An 18191-nucleotide genomic window follows, 5' to 3' on the forward strand; every position below is an offset into this window, starting at 1 on the left:
GGGTGTTTCGATGGCTTCTTTAATCAGTTTCTCAAGAGTCCAAGGAGAAAAAAGGGTTTTCCTGCTCTCGAGAAGGTCGTGGGCTTCTTTCTGTCTCCTTTCGGCTTCTTCAGCCTCTCTAGCCACACGAGCACTGATGTTAGCCTCTTTATCTCGACCCTGTCGCTTCAAAAGGTCAGCAATTGTCTCCTTATCATCATCGTCACACTCCTCAACAATTTTCTTACCTTTGTCTTTCACACCGGAACATGAGGCTTGGCCGACTTGAGGTTCGGTTGTGTGAGTTGCTGAAGTAGGAGGTGGTTGAGACACTTGTTCTTTTTCTCCCCCTTGTTTCGGAATGGACACGAAATCATGGAGCCCTTCAAGTTTGCTTAGGAGAGATAGGGCGGGAGCAAGCTTCTCTGCAAGGGTACCCCTTACAGAATAATTGAGGATCGGGTCATGTGCTTCAAGGATGTTTGAGATAGCTGAGTGGACATCCGAAACACACGATTTAACCACCTCTCTTTCAGATCGAAGAGACTCAATCTCCTGTTGAGAGTTGGAGAGTTGAATACTCTTGAACTTCAGAGCGGTAGTTTTCCTTGCGAGAGCATCCATGAGGGTGTTCTCAACAGCTAAGTCTTGTTGAAGCTTGGCAAGGCGCTCCTTAATGGTTGTTCTGAAAGCTGAGTTGTCGTCAGAAATAGTTTGACGAAGTGAAGCGAACGACTTCAGCTCCGATGCAACTGTTGTAGCCAGCTGGTTAACAATTGGTTCCAGTGTTGTTTTGGTGGCTACAGCAGTTTCCTGTAAAGATTGTAACAGGGTAGAAGCATCAGTAAATAGTTTATCGACTTTTTCGGTCGCTGCCTCACAAGCTTTGGTTGAGGCATCAATGGCTGCAGTGGCGGAATCAAGGGAAACTTGATGAGCTTTGGAAAAAGCATCAACAATTTTCTGAATGGCAGCTTCAGAGATGGAAGATTGAGATGTAGAAGATGAGGCGATGAGCGAATCGATTTTATCATGTAACTCCTTAAGATGTTTCTTTGTGACAGGAGCATCGTCATCATCATCACTCTGAACTTGAAACAGACTGTAATAGACCGAATCGAAGGTTATGTCCTCCCCGCCAAGGAGTGGTTCTTCACTCTCTGTTGTATGAGTAGGAGAAGGTTGTGGTGAAACTTGAGGTTTGGTAGTAAAGGTAGGTTCGGGTTGGGTGGTGTGTTCAGTTGTTGGTATGGGTTCGGGTGCTGAGGTAGATGTGGGTGCGTCAGTAGGAGCCCCCGTATCAGATACGTTGGTTCTTACTTCGGCAGTGGTGGTGGTTGCTTCGGTAAAGATGGGTGGTGGTACTGGGATGGAAGTGGATGGTATTTGAGTGGTGGAGGTTATGGGGGGAATGGAAATAGGAATTGTAACTGGTGGAGAGGAAATTGGAGAAGTGGAAATATGAATCTCTGGTGTAGGAGAACGTGGTGGAGTGTTACCACGTTGAGATCCATCAGAATCAGAACCCTCTTCCTCATATTCGCTTAAGGACGAAGCGATGATTAGCTTTCGCCTTGGTTGGGTTTTTTCGCTTCTTCATAGGAGGGGATTGGGCGGCTTTGGTGGGTTTCCTCTTCTTGTGAGATGGTCCTTTCGCTCCCTTTGCAACCTGCTTGCCCTTATCAGCCTTCTTTCCTCTGGGACAGGCTTGTCAGCATCATGAATCGACTTGAGCATTTCTGGAGTAAGGTCTCTCGGACCAGACCGTCGGAACTCCTTGTACATTTTAATAATCCGGCTGTCGGTAGGAACACCATCATACATTGTTTCAGGGATAGAACTGTTGAAGGGAAATTTTGATGCGTCAGAAACAATGATCTTCGTGGTATTGAAGGTACCAATCGAAGACATTGGAGAACCGGCAACAATGGAGACGTGGTACTTGTCCATCACCCATTTAGTGACAAGAGTCCAGAACCGGGCATATGAAATCTCTGAATGGCGTGAAGTGGAAGATAGGCTCTGAATGAGCTGTTGCCAAAGGACCGACCCGTAGTCCATATTGATACCGTTGTAGATTCCGTACATGATGGAAAGGAACAGACGACTTGCCCCATCTGATCCAGCACTCCTTTCAGACAGCCCCTTGAAAAGCACTGTAAACATCCCATTCCACTGAGGGGGCAGGCACGATTTCTTGAATTTCGTGACCGTTGTGAGCACCTCAGTGTACCCCATGTTGTAGAACATGTTAAAAAGATGACCCATTGGAATGGTTTCAGGGTTAACCCTCGACGAATCAAGTTCAAACCCTAATAGTGAGCAGAATCTCTGCTTGGAAATCGACCCCTTGTGCTCAAATACATCGAAGAAAATCCGGTCGACGACCTTCTCGTAGTGAGCAGTCGCAAATATCTGGGACAGGAACTCCATGGGAACTGCTTCAGCTCTGGTGAGAGCAGGAGCAATCGGCGAGTACTTCAAGCATTCGATAATGGGAAACATGAAAGCGTCGTATGCTTGAGGAGTAAGATCAATGATCAAACTTTGCTGGGGACGAATCGGCAAGATGTGTGAAGTAGCATGAACTGATGAAGAATCCGCCATTGTTGTGAAGAGAATAGGAGAGATGATGAACAGGAGAGTGTTGGAGGGTTTTCTTGCTCTCTGGAAATATGGGTGCAGTAAAGAGGTAAACAAGGGGTTACGTTACCTTTTATACTGTGGGTTAAGGAGAGAGAAGAATCTTTCCCAAATCTTCGAGTGAAAAACGAAGAGTTTTTCGGAGGCGATTGACGCGTGACAGTTGTTAATGCCGATGATTATGCATGAGAGAGAGTGTCAGTCCCGATTTACATGCCTTCCCATCAAGCGCCATTTTCAGACGAAACGGTTCCAATTCGCACGCGTGGCCTTCTAGCGCCGTTTGAAATTAAATCGATTGGATTCCCGCCTGAGTCAGCTTTTTGTAATCTTATCCCTTTAGAGTTAACGACATCTTTAAAGCGAAATATTACCCACGTGGATTAATGTTGACCACAACCCGTTAATAACTGCCAACCGCATTAAAATGCCTTGTAACTAATGAAACCTGAATTTTGGAAAATCATAAAGATTTTCGTGCTAAGTGTGTAAAAGAAAAAGAAATAAAGCAACACATTTGAGGGATTGTGTGATGTCAATAAAGACACGAAACAATGGATCCCGGGCACGAATCTCTTCCTTCAAAGTCAAGAGAGACCTTAAAGTGTTTTTGTGGTTTCCCGTTGAATAACGATCAGACACTTATTAAGAAGTGTTGAAAGGCTTCTTTTAATTAGGCTTAATTGGGTGGGTTTTGTTTCAATTCAGAATTCCTGATCTTGATATAAGATAGAAATCGAACGAAGTACTTGTGAGACCAATGTAGTCTATTGAACAAGTACGTTGGAGACAATTTAAGTGGCAAGGTAAAATAATGTATGTAAAATCTCAAAAAGATATTAAAACTAGATTCCGAGGGAAGAAATGTTATAGGAATTAACAATTTCATAGAAATCACTCAAAAGGAAATTAGAGATTTTACTTTGTATCCCCATGGAGAAATCCATCAATTCATTAGTGAAAGCTAGACCAAGTTTATTGTTCACCGTCAATGCATAATAGGTATTGAATTTTGGGTTTCACTTAGCACGGAGTGACACGAGGCTAAGATCATTAACACAGAAATTGTGTAACCATAAACCTCAGTGGTAATTGTTGAGAGTCTCAAGGGTTACGTTTGTGAAACGAATAAGATGGAGAAAAGTAGTATAGACGGTGTAAAGAAACCAAAGTACCTTTGCTGTTAAAATAGGGACCAAGCAGAAAACTCTTATCTCATGTGAGAAGAGAGTTAGGTAGCTCGTGATTAGAATAAATATGAGAGCCTAATTGGGAAGACAGGGTTTGTGTGTACCAAGTCAGTAAGGCTATTATTCAGAATCAGGTGAGGCTTTGTACACATACAGCAGGATGCTTCTAGGGACACTTAACTAGTGAAACAAATTCCCCACAAATAGACGCACAAAAAGATAAGACATAAAAAAAAATAATGGAAAAAAAATATTTTTGGAATTTTTGATAAAAAGAAAATTGAGATATATAAAAAAAATTGGGAACCGAACCCAAGCGTTCGGTGTATTTCAGTTGCCAAAAAAAATAAGTTTGAAAAAGAAAAGAACTTTGACAATAAGAAAAATAAATTTGAGAAAATAATACAAAAGAGTTACAACCAAAGAAACTACCTTGGAGTGATAAGCGAAGAGTAGATGATACAACCGAACCCGAGCGTTCGGTTTATTTCGGTACACCAGAAAAAGACACGAACCTGAGGGTTCGGTCTATTTCGGCATACATGAGACCCGAACCTGAACGTTCGGTCTATTTCGCTTCTAACTTTCGATCTAGAGAAGTAATCTTTGGTACTGACTCCGATTCCATCATTCCTAGCCCTTGTAGAATTTTGTTGAATGAAGCTTCAGGAAGAGCTTTAGTAAAGATGTCAGCCAGTTGATCAGTGGTTCGAACAAAGTGAATTTCGACGTTCTCGTCTTCCACATGATCCTTAATGAAGTGATACCTCAGTGCTATGTGCTTAGTCTTGGAGTGTTGCACTGGGTTATGACAGATCCTAATTGCACTTTCTGAGTCGCAATATAGTGGGATCCTTTTCATATTGAGTCCATAATCCCGGAGCTGGCTTTGGATCCAAATCACTTGAGATGTACAGGAGGCAGCTGCGATGTATTCTGCTTCAGCTGTAGACAGAGATACACAAGTCTGTTTCTTTGATTGCCAGCTGACCAACTTCCCGTTAAGGAATTGGCAGCCTCCAGTGGTGCTTTTCCTGTCTAGTTCACAACCTCCAAGGTCCGCATCTGAGTAGGCTTGAACGAAGAAACCTGAGTGTGATGGATACCATAAACCGAGAGAGGTAGTTCGTTTCAGATACCGGAGTATGTTCTTCACTGCAAGCATATGAGGTTCATGAGGATTCGCCTGATATCTAGCACAGTAACATATAGAAAACATTATATCAGGCCTGCTAGCAGTAAGTTACATTAAAGAACCGATCATCTGGCGATATAACGTTATCTCAACTGCTGGTTTATCCAAGGATGGTGTGAGCTTGGTGTCGAATGCCATTGGAACCTTAACATTTGAGTCTCCCATCATGCCAAATTTAGCAAGAAGAGTCTTGGTATAACCTTCCTAGTTGATAAAGATGCCTTCGGGTCCCTGTCTAATATTTAAACAAAGGACAAAGTTAATTGGACCCATTGAGCTCATTTCAAATTTAGTCTCCATCAGCTTTCTGAATTCAGCTGTTAGGTTGGGATTCGTTGAGCCAAAGATGATATCATCGACATAGATTTGAACTATCATAAGGTGGTTACCTTCCTTCTTACGAAAGAAGGTTGGGTCAACCGAACCTTGTTTGAATTTAGACATCTTTAAAAACTTGGTTAGCGTTTCATCCCATGCCCTAGGTGCTTGTTTCAGACCGTAAACTGCTTTGTCCATATAGCAGTGATTAGGGTATTTTTCGTTAACGAAACCTGGAGGTTGCTCCACGTACACGGTTTCTTCTAGTTCTCCATTCAGAAATGCGCATTTTACGTCCATTTGGTAGACCTCAAAGTTCTTGTGTGCAACATAGGCAAGAAATATTCGGACAGATTCCAGCCTAGCTACTGGAGCAAAAGTTTCCTCATAATCAATTCCTTCCTCCTGGCAGTATCCTTTCACCACTAGACGAGCTTTGTTTCTTATCACATTGCCTTCTTTGTCCATTTTATTTCTGAATACCCATTTGAGACCAACAACTGAGGCGTCTTTAGGAGTGGGAATGAGTCACCAAACCTTATTTCTTTCAAACTCGTTGAGTTCATCTTGCATAGCTTGAACCCAGTCAGAGTGATCAAGAGCAGTATTTACTGTCTTCGGTTCAACTTTTGAGACGAAAGAGTTAAACATGCAGAACTCTACTTTTGAGAATAGAGATGCTTGCTTTGCCTTCAGTTGAGATCGGGTCAGGACCTTTTCGGAGACATTACCCACTACCTGTGAAACGGGATGATCTCTGGTCCACTTGACAAGAGGAGGGTAATTTGGATCATAGGATGGATCCAATTCAGCATTCACCATTTCTTCTAATTCAGACTGGCTATCATCGTCGTAAAACATGTCGTCATTCTCCCCCTCGACTGATGAGCTTTCAGGTGCAGCTGGACTTTCTGGTGCTACAGGACTTTCGGGTGGTGTTGGGCTTTCATGTGCGATTGAGCTTTCGGTTGCAGTTGAGCTTTCGGGTGGAACTGGAATGGAATTCTCCCCCTCAGTTTGTGAGCTCGGTTGTTTTGAAGAAGGGGGATTCTCCCCCTCAACTGAAGCACCATGCTTTGGAGGTTCGTTTGGAACATTTTCTCCTTCACCCATTCGTTTGGCGGCATCTTCGACGATTTGCTTCAGATAGTCGACTTTGTTGTCTGCTGCCTTGGCTTCCGATAGATTAGCTTTCTCCGGTTCATCGAACAATTCCACAAACTGCTCAAACAAATTAGCAATTGAGGCCGTGACTTGACCTGTTTGAGAGAAAATTTCCCCAATAGTTTTTGCAGAGGCCTTCAACTTCTTGACGTAGCTGTCATCGAAAGTCACATAATATGTTTCTTCAATCTTCCTCGAACGCTTATTTAAAACCCGATATGCTTTTGAAGTGAGTGAATATCCCAGAAAAATTCCTTCATCAGCTTTAACATCAAACTTGTTACGATGGTCTTTGGAGTTGAAGATGAAGCATCGTGAGCCGAATACATGGAAGAATTTAACGTTCGACTTCCTGTTGTTGATGATCTCATAAGGAGTAAGAGTGAATCGCTTATTGAGATAAGACCTGTTCTGTGTAAAACATGCTGCAGCAATAGCATCAGCCTAGAAATATAAAGGTAGAGAAGCGAAACTTAGCATGGTTCAGGCGGCCTCACACAAAGATCGGTTTCGTCTTTCGACAATTCCGTTTTGTTGAGGGGTGTAGGGTGCTAAGAATTTGTGACTGGTTCCTTTTTCTGCCAAAAAGTCTTCAAATTCTTTATTCTTGAACTCCAGTCCATTGTCGCTCCTGATGTTGCGAACAACTTTCCGCAGTTGCACTTCAACCTGCTTGATAAACATCTTTAGCTTGAGAGTGGCCTCAGATTTGTGCTTCAGAAAGAACACCCATGTAAAACGTGAAAAGTCATCAACAATAACAAGAATATACTTGCTACCACCAATGCTTTCGATAGATGAAGGACCACACAAGTCAATGTGAAGTAACTCAAGTGGTTCAACAACTTTAGTGTTTATAATGGATGGGTGACTTTGACGAATCTGCTTCCCCATTTCACAATCAGCACACAAATGTTCTCGATCAAACTTGAGCAATGGAAGACCTCGAACATGCCCTCCGGTGACAAGCTTGTTGATATCCTTGAAGTTAAGATGGGAGAGCCTTCGGTGCCACAACCAGATTTCGTCAGAATGTGCTTTGGATAACAGACAGATAGCTGGATTTCCTTTGATAGGTTTGAGATTGAGAGGAAACATTTCGCCTTTATGCTTTGATTTGAGAATTACCCTTTTTGTTTTCTTCTCTATTATTTCCGAACCCTCATCGTCAAATGAAACTTTAAGACCAGTACCTCCAACAAGCTGAGATACACTGATGAGGTTATGTTGTAGCCCTTCAACGTATGCAACCTTTCTAATTGTGAAATCACCATTGGTTATCATACCATAACCTTTTATTGTTCCATATGAGTTGTTCCCAAACTTGACATTCCCACCATTCTGAAGGGATCGAAACTCCCTTAGCTCCTCCTTCCTCCCTGTCATGTGACGTGAGCAGCCACTGTCAATATACCATTCTTCGTCGAACTGCTCGTCACTAATAACCTGCAAAATTTAAGCAGATTTAGGAACCCAAAGTTTCTTGGGTCCACGTGAACCTTTCACAAGAATAGGAATAGTAAGAGAAATGTCAACAAGATATGTTCTTTTTATTAAAGTTGTTTCATCTTTCTTCTTAATAGTGAATACTTTAATTTTGTTAGGATTTGTTACATTCAGTTTAGATTCAGGTTTTGGCGTTTGGGTCTTGGACTGCTGATGATCATTCTTGACTGAGGAAACTTTCGATTTTCCTTTCAAATCTGTTGAAGATTTTGGATTTTGAGTTTGAACAGAATTGGGTTTAGAATGAGGTTGAGAGGAATTAGAACTAGAGAATATGGACTGAGAAGTTTTCTTGACTTGAGATTCTAAGTGACCCTTTTGTTTTTGGTCACTAGTGGGACCAAACCTTGAACTATGGTAGCTTTTGCTTTCGTAACCGAACCTATGCTTTCGGTTGCTGGTGCTTTCGGAACCGAACCTGTCCCTTCGGTTGTTGTTCCTCTCTTGTGGCCTGACAGCACTTTTCTCTGACATTGAATTTTTGTCATGATAAGAGAAATGGGCGTTTTGAGATCGCCAAAATTGTCTTCGTTCTGAGAGATTCTTTTTGTATCTCAGATTCCTTTGCTGCTTTTGATCCTTCACTTGCTTCGGCTGTTTGTGGATGTTAGCCTTTTGATTCAGCTTCCTGTCAGCAGGTTCACTTTTAACAGATGATGTTTCGCTTTTAGAAGTGACTTCTTCTACAATAACTTCTTTTGTATCACTAGTGCTTGGCACGTCGAAGTTGTCAGGCTTGTTCAGTGGCTCTGGAACATATTTGCCTTTGGTTTTCCAGGACGTACGCTCTGACAGACCAACAGTTTCGTCAGCGTTATCTATAGGAGCATACCAGAAAAACTCATCACATCCATCTGCATTATCTTCATTCACTATGGCAGTGAGTTCGGCTGTTTGATGTTCAATTACTCATGTGACCTTACATACTTGATTTGGTGTTGTTCTCACCTTTTGGTATACTACAGCCTTTTCTTCAAGAATCGGGGACTTATTTTGGGACAATCGAGCAAACTCCACTGAATTTTCAGAAATAAGATTTTTGTGGTTTTCGGGTTCGCTCTTGACAAACTCAGAACAGTCGACTTCATCCTCTACAAAGATTACGCTCATGTCATCATCCTCATTAAGTTCAGATGCGTTTTCAACATCAATTTTGTTTTCTGAACTTAAATTGGCATTTAATGAGTCAAATTTTTGTATGGTTTCGGTCCTTAGTTTCAGCTTATCATTTTCATCTAAAAGGTTTTTCAACATGTCCTTATGGTCCTTGGACTTTATGAAAGATTCAATTTTGTCCAGTCCATACATATAAGTCGGATTCACATAATCAGACGAAACTACACTTTCACAATTATATGCTTCAGCATCAATTTCATCCTTCTTAAACTCAAGGAAGGGTAAAATCATGCGATGAATTTTCTGCCCTATTTCACAATTCAGATGAAGTTGAGTGATGTTAGCATAAAGACGTTTAGCAATTAAACAAAAAACATTCCTCTGTTTCAAAAGTTTTGAATTGTCTCTTTGTAAATAAATGTTTTTGTCCTTAGATTTAATCAGCTCCGACTCCTTCAGCTCTATCCACATCCTCCGTTCCTCACTCTTGGATGACACCCTGCTTATTTGGTCAGTTAGGTTAGAATTGGTGACCCGTGTTTGAGTTAAACAGCTATCTAGATTTGAGATTCTTGAATTTAAGCTTTTTAATTCTTTTTCATATGAATTTTGTGGGACTTTGAATGAAATAAAAAGGGATTGTACCTTCTTGATCAATTCATCAAGCTCATTGATTTGCACACTGAGAGGTTTTGCTGTGAAGCATAAGTCCTCTCTCTCCTTGGTGTCCTCTTTTCCGCCATCAGTATTGTATCCCCTCATGTGAGATGCATCAGTCACCATTAAACATTTCCCACTGCTCTCGTCACCTCTTGCCACATATGCTTTTCCATGTGAAGGCCTTCTCACTTCATCATCCTCAGAGTCGGTAGACCATACTTGCACGCCACCGAACTCATCATCCGCTGCCGAACCCTGTACAATAAGAGCATTCATGGAAGGGTTAGTAGCATTTTTCTTCTTCTTGATCTCATCCAGCTTTTTCATCAACACAGCTTCTTCATATTTCTCCTCATCCTTCTCTGCCATTTTCTTCAGGACACAGTCTTTGGCATAATGGTTCTTTCCTCCATAGTAGTAGCAGTTCACACCAGAATCTCCCTCAACCTTCGCTTCTTTCTTTGATTCTTTAGTCTTCGGTTCCTCTCTGACCTTTTCAGAACTATAGCTTCCCTGCCAATTTCGGTTCTTATTGGTAGGGAACCTTTTCTTGATAAACCTCTTTGGATTAGACACCATCATTGCATAATCTTCAGAAGTAATATCATAATCTTCTAGATTCAAATCTTCATCATCAACCGCATTTTTACCTTTAGACAGGAGGGCTAAGGAACCCAAACTTGAAACCACATTCTTCTCTTGCATGACAATCTTCTCTTGGGATTTCAAAATTCCCACCAGCTTTGCCAGCGAATAGGACTTGAACTGCTCATGAGCTTTGACTGTAGACACAACCGCTCTCCACTTGGGTCTTAGGCCATTCAAAAAGGTGACCTTCTGTTCAATCAGCTTCCTTTTTATATCATGTTTGATCATCTTGCTAAGAAGATGATTGAAGCCATCGAATGTCTGAGTAACAGTTTCATCAGAATTCTGCTTAAATTCACCAAACTCAGACAACAACAACGTCTGAATGGAATGCTCCAAATCTTCATCTGTGGAATAAAGCTATCGCAACCTATCCCAGATTTCTTTGGCTGTACCGCATGAGCTTACTAAACTGAATGTATCAGATTGAAGAGCGAATCGGATTAGTCTCAATGCTTTGATATTGCACTGAAACTTTTCTTTTTCGTCTTGAGCGACATCTTTTACGTCTTTTAAAAGATCATTATATTCTTTCTGAGTTTTGATGATCTTTGATGTCCCTGAGTGGGCGAATGGTCCAGACACGATAGCTTCCCAAATAAGATATCCATTATCTTCAGATCCGATGACATAATCTTCAAAATGATGCGCCCAGACTTCATAATCCTAGGTGTAGAGAATAGGAATCTTTGTCGTTGATCCAATGCTATTTGAGATGTTGATAGGATTGGATTGTGACTCGTCCATGCTTGATCGTGTAACCTATTTGAAAGATCAGACTTGTAATACGTAATATTAGGGCAAAACAAATAAATGCTGAGTTACGTCAATTATGGAATGACGGCTCAATAAATATCAGTTAATGCGGAAAAACCCTAATCGTAAACTCTTTCACAGAAAAGATGTGTATCGATTACACAACCTCCTGCTCTGATACCAATTGATGAGTTATAAAAAACTGTTAGATCGATTAGCTCTTCGTAACAGGTAAGTAAAGAACGTAAAAGCAAGGAAATAAAACACAAGTATGGATCACAAGGAGTCGAATGATTAGATTACTCAATCCTCAGCAGAGCTCGACTAAGAACTTCTGCTGTAGAGGACTTCTAGGGTTACAAAAATTAACGATGAATATGCTGAACAATACTTTTCTAATCGTTTCTAATTACCTACCCTCTCGGATGCATGCAAACATCTATTTATAATAAACCCTACAAAACTCACGGATGGACAGGCCCATACCGGAGATAAACATGGACTAGCTAACGAGCCCAATAGACGCAACACAACATTAGACCTAACATTAAGAAATGTCCAAATGCTCACATTCTTCATTCCTAGAGTAAAGATAGTTCTAGTATAGACTCTTTACTCCACCAAATCACTTGATTTTAACTTTAAACATGACCCAAAGCTCATGTAGTTCTTCAAACTCCATGGAAAAAGTCACAAATAGACCAAAACTCAAAAAAGTGGACAAAAACACCAAATACTAATAGGTCTAATGAAAAAACACAGTAAAGTAACAATCTTTTTAACTCACAAGGGTCTAGAAGGTGAATAAAGGATGAATACTCCAAATGCATATTTTCAAGGACCAATATTTTTTGTTCTTCTTCTTTCTATAGCACAATACCACATAGATATTAAGAGAGTATGAAATGGATTTAGGAGAGGATGAGTTCCAGACACTTCAATGGAGGCTAGGGTTTCATTAGGATTGTTCTAGAGGAGGTGGAGGATGAACATGATGAACTATTAGGGTTAATGGCCTTTAAATACCCCAAAAACCATAAAAAACGTGCAACCTAGTGGGTCGGGGGCGCCCCACGCTCCTTCGACAAATTCATGACACTACAAGAAAAAGACCCTTTTACGACGCGTAAACCACGACACTCGTTGATTTATGTTATGCAAAAGGGAGTGACATTAAAAAAGGGTCATCTCTTCAAAAAAAATTCAGGATTTAGGTCACGCATTATTGCGAGACCTTAAATTAGTGTCTCATGTAAAAAAATTAAAAACACGGAGGGCACTTTATCTAAAATGTGCGCCCTCTGTGAATGTCGCTTTATATTTTTTTTAAGGAACGCGCGTCTCTCTTCTCTAAGAGGGAAAATGAAATCACCAAAAATTTTGAACCCCGCTTTTTCTCCTACATTCGTATCGATCTGTTCTCTAACATCTCATCTGCTTCGTCTCCGCCCCTCACCCACCTCCACTTCCTCCAACCCACACCGACTCTTCAAGTCTGCACAACGTAAGCTAGGGATTTTTTTGATCGGAGGTTATGGTGTGGAGGAATTTGGGGAAAACAACGAGAAGGAGGAGGAACAAGGTTAATAATCTAATTCCATTCCTATTTGTGTTGCTTTTCTCATTGATGTTCGACGTCTTCTCCGGTGGTGATGGTCGTCGGACAGGTTATGGTTTTGTTAAAGGCGCCGTTGGAAAAAGCGATGGAGGTTCTGGTGCGATTTGGTGGATTACTGGTGGCGGTGTTGGTTCTAATGGTGGCTATGGATCCCAATCTAATGTCAGAATAGCTATCGCCATGGCAGTCATGGCTGGCCTCCCCGTGGCCACCACCCTCGTTTACTCTAATAGGTAAAAGACGAAGAGAACATGTACAATTACTTCAATTAGTCGTCCTAATTGAAATAGATCAATCGGAACACTAAATTTCTAATTTCATTCCCTTGGCTCGTATAGATTATAGATATAGTTACTTCACATATAGAATTTACTAGAAAAAGGAAAGATGTTGGCCTCACAACAGAAACATCATGTATTGAGAGCACTTCGGCGAAGTCACACTTCGTCACCATCATCTTCAAATTTGTCCTCTCTGACATCGTCATCATCGTGGATTCATTTGCGATCAGTTCTATTAGTCGTTGCTTCCTCATCATCATCCTCACCAATTTCTAGGTCAGTTCCCTCATTCGTCTTTCCTCTCCTTTCTAGATCTCGATCTCCAACTACTATCTTTTACTCCAAAAAAAATGCACCGATCTCTTGTTTCTCTACTTGCTTAGCCGATCTGTTCTAGGTTTTTTACTTTTGTACACCTACCTTTCACCAGATATTGTATTCCTCCTTTTTTTTTCAAGTTTCTAAGGGAAGAACCCCGCTTTTACAAGCCCTAGGTGTGATTGCACTAAGGTATGAAAAGGATGCTTTTACCCTGCCCTATTTCTTCAGTCGTTCAACAAATAAGAGGGCATGCAATTTCTCAATCATATCTCAACTTCATCTTCTCAATCAAGAAAAAAGCTTATGATTTTTCCCTTTCAGCTTATAGCTATTGGCTTAGAACTAGATGATGTTTGGGAAGCTATATGTCAAGCACATGTATCAGGTATCCAATTATTAATACATACAGGGACTATTTCACGTTTCTGCTCTATTTTACCTTTAACCAATTAACTGTATTTTTTCATCCTTTTCTTTTCTTTTGTTTTGCAGTTGTTTGAGTTTCTATTCACACCATTTGATGATGCTAGTAACCCTATCATAGCTCAGGTAAAGATGTTTAAATTAAATCCAGTTATCTTAATTCTTAACATTAAAGAATCAGATAATCATAATCATACCGAAAAACCCTTTAATTTAGTGTTTACAGTTTTAATTTGACTTTTTGGACTTAAATTTTTTTAGGCAGCTTTCCTTGCAACATTAACGGAAGTTGAGATTGCAGAAGCAGCTGCTTCTGCAGCTGTAAAGGCTTTGACCGAAGTCAACTATGAAACTAGTAAAGAAATTCTTGAATCATCTGCTGATGATGCAAAAGATCAAGGTAGTATATATTTGAGCACTATAAATCAACTTTTCTTTTTCCAAATTCTCTTTAAATCATAATTGTTTTTTATCTTCCTTTTCTTTAATACTTAACTGTCTGTTGTTGTTGTTGATGGTCAGAGGATGTCTTTCTTGCAGCTTCAACAACAAATACGAGAAAAATGCCAGGAGATTTGGGATAGACAAGTTCAAAACCTATCTGCTGTTGATGGTGAAGAAAACGAAAGCTACATTGAAGCACATAGTGACCTTGATTCATTTGCAGAAGCTTAAGATTGGGAAGGTTGGTATCACAGAGGGGATTGTTAATGGAATCCATGAGAGGTGGAGAAGGACTGTGCTCGTAAAGATTGTCTATGAGGATTTGTCTAGATTGAACATGAGGATTTGTCTATTCTTTTGTAGTATACAGTTATTGCTCACAAACACAACTAAATACTACCTCCTTCCAAACAACTAGTCTAAAATTCAAAATCAACTCAAATGCTTTAGTTTTTCTTGAAAGGATTGGGTCCAAGGTTCACTGATTGGTCCAAAATTCTCATCATTTATATTTTTCTGATAGAATCTATAAGTGGTTGTTAAAAGTAAAGATCTTTGGGTGATCGAATTCTTTGCACCTTAGTAATTAATCATTCCACTCTTGAACATAAATTCATAAACCAACATTGTCTCTTTACTTTCTTATAACAAATTTCAAAAAGTTAATTACTTTTTATAAATATATGTTATTTCTTTCAGGTGTGGACATTGTAAAAATCTTGCACCTGAAGGGAAGAAAGCTGCAAAGAATTTACAAGGAAAGGTGAAGCTTGGACATGTGAACTGTGATGACAAAAAGGTATTCTTGAATTTCTATCCTTTTTATCTAAACCAATATTATTATTTTTTATTATTACTAACTGATTATGTTTTTTTCCTTTCATTCTTTAATGAGCAGGTTTAAGGTACAAGGGTTCCCAACTATATTAGTATTTGGTGCAGATAAAGAGAGTCCAATCACATATGAAGGAGCAAGAACTGCATCTGCAATTGAATCATTTGCCCTTGTTCAGCTAGAAACAAATGTTGCTCCTTCTGAAGTGACCAAGTTGACTAGCTTAGTGAGTTTTCTGAATCCCTTTTATAAATTTTTAGGATTTCCCTTTTTGCCCCTGGTAAAATCATGAATTTTCCATTTGAGGATGTGATGGAAGAGAAATGTGGTTCAGCTGCCATCTGTTTTGTTTCCTTCTTCCCTGATATTTTGGACTCTAAGGCTGAGGGAAGGAATAAGTATATATAGATACTTCTATCAGTTGCTGAAAAGTTCAAAAGGAGTCCTTATAGGTATAAAAATCTGATTATAGCATTTTACTTAAATAAAAATAAGAGTAAATTACAAATTTGGTCCCCATGCTCCACATTCCACTCAATTTATATAATTATACCTTACTCGTCACTTTTTCATACTCAAAATGGAACAAACAGAATGCATTCTCCAAATTAAACAACACAGGGAACAATGTGCTTACTTTTGTGAACTATCCATAAAGATCGTCTTGTAGTGATTGTAAACTACCACTGAGAACACCTGTATGTATGTATTAATGGAATTATAAGCAGACATCTTTTCATATCCAGCTAAATATTTAATTTAGGACCAAATACACAAATTCTTTTTTCAAATTATTTGTAAACTGTTCCCACATAAATAAGCTTCATTATTTCAAAATGGTAAAGAACCATATATCAAAATCACAAGAAAACAAATTTTATTTTAGGCCATCAGAACATTACAGATAGAAGAAGGATAACCTTTTTAGCTCTTTCTTGACCAATAACAAACTTATCAAGTCCTTTACAGATCTTCTTTGGAGTTGGGAAACTGTTACCAAAATTAGACCCTCCCCAATTCCCATCTCCAGAACCTGACCTAAACCCGTCGGTTGTTGGGTTACCCGCACATAAATATTATTTATGTTGAAAATTCATGAATTTGATGAGTGATGAATTAAGCTGGAGATTTGTTCTAGCTGTCGTGATTGTGTACAGAATCAATCAGGGTACGAGCATTGGTCTGTATCGTGTGAGCATACAATACAAAATGAAAGATGTGCAAAAGTTACAACCATCCGAAGCACAGTTTTACTATGGGATTATGCAAATTCCATGGATTATTAAACCTCTTTGGGGTCTTATGACTGATATTGTTCCCATTTTCAGATTAAGAAAATGCCATATTTGCTGGTATGTTCCACCACTTTTCAAGTGCAAAATCAAACGAACATGTGTTGAAATTTTACATTTTTACCAAGTTTTTGTATCAATTTGATGGATGGTTATGTATATTCTCAGGTTTAATCGGTTCCATGGCCAATGGCGGATCCTGGAATTTTTTATGTTGGGAGAGCTTGGGGCCATTTATACGATAAGGTCGAGCTAAATGGTCAAAATATCTAGTCTGGTCTTGTGGTTTTTTGGTTTTTTTACCCTTTATTTGGCTCGAATTATGGTTTTTAAGGTTAGCTTTCGTTATATATTGCTAAGTACTTAAAAGTACATAAATAATTATTTTATAGAAATACATTTTAAACGAGTTCAAAATTGATAAATATAACCACAAATGAAAACATCTTAAAGAGTGCGTCCGCCCCTGTCCATGGCGATACTAGTACCCGCTTTTAGCACAAATAGCAGCATACTTTTACTTTTTTTTTTTAATAACAAGACATGTGATATTTAAATTGCAAATTTGTGGAAGGAATGGCTCCGGTTTTCTCCAGAGCTGCATGGCATTGTGGAAGGATCCCCAAGGGCGTGCACTTGTGAGTTGGTATGGGGGCGTTTTGGTCATTGAAAAAGGAGTCAAAGGTGGAGATATTCTCAGTGCTGGTATATGCGTTCTATATGGAGGATTGTAAGTATAAAAAAATCACCATTGTTTCTCAGTTTAACTAGGTGTTTGGTTCATTACTGTATTATTGGATTACAATCGAGGGCTTAGGTGTTTAGGTGTTTGGTTCATTACTGTATTATTGGATGATGTCTCCTACTTCTCTCATAAGTCGAATGGTATACACGAAGTAAAATCAGGCAAAATGTAGCTAGAGATTAATCTATGCTCTCTGATATAGTGATAGTAAAACTTTTATATTAGCATACATGTGTTAACTCATTTAAGATTTAGGGTGTAGATTACTTTCTTATTGTTCGGAGGTTGTGGAACTAAATAAGATGATACACATAGATATAGAATCATTTCTTGCTTATTTAAGTTTCATTTAGTTCTAAATGATAGTAAATGACCATTTTACCCTTTTGTCTAGAATTAGTACCTAATGAAAAAAATGACTTTCTTGTTTGACAACTGCTTGTAATACAAGTTATAAACGACAATAACTTGTAAATATATAAGATAGTTAATGGAAAATGCTTTGGGGTTTTGACTTTTCAGGTGAGTTAGCAAATAACAAGCAGCTTGTTGATCATTACAGCTCCAAGCATCCAAAGGAGAAGCGTCCAAGCAACTCTGAATGATCTGATCTGTATGCATTTGAATTGATGCAATGGTTTGTGTTGTCTGTTTTTGTTTTTCATTTGCATGATGATGATATGTCTAGTGTTTCTTTTGCTTTGACATTTTCATTTCTGCCAAAAACAAGTATAAAAAAGCTTAATTGATATAGAGATGCTTTTGTTTTGTGATGTGTGATTCTAAATAAAGGGATAAATCCAAGAAAAATCTACTCAATTATTATAGCAATTTTGTTGTTATAATTGGGTTGATCTTTCAAAGTATGATGTGGTAAGAAGAAAAAGATTGGAAGTATAACGTTGGAATTGGGTAGACTTTTTTTTTTTTTTTTTTTATCATATGATGCATCAATAATAAGGAAAAAATAAAATAAAAGTATAATGTTGTAATATAAAGAAATGGAAGTATTTTGCTATTTCTTGTATTTAGCCCTTACATAAAATTGTTTGTTAAT

The sequence above is a fragment of the Lactuca serriola genome, chromosome 6 (genome assembly GCF_051521515.1).
Source record: "Lactuca serriola cultivar US96UC23 chromosome 6, Lser_US96UC23_V15, whole genome shotgun sequence".
Lineage (NCBI taxonomy): Eukaryota > Viridiplantae > Streptophyta > Magnoliopsida > Asterales > Asteraceae > Lactuca > Lactuca serriola.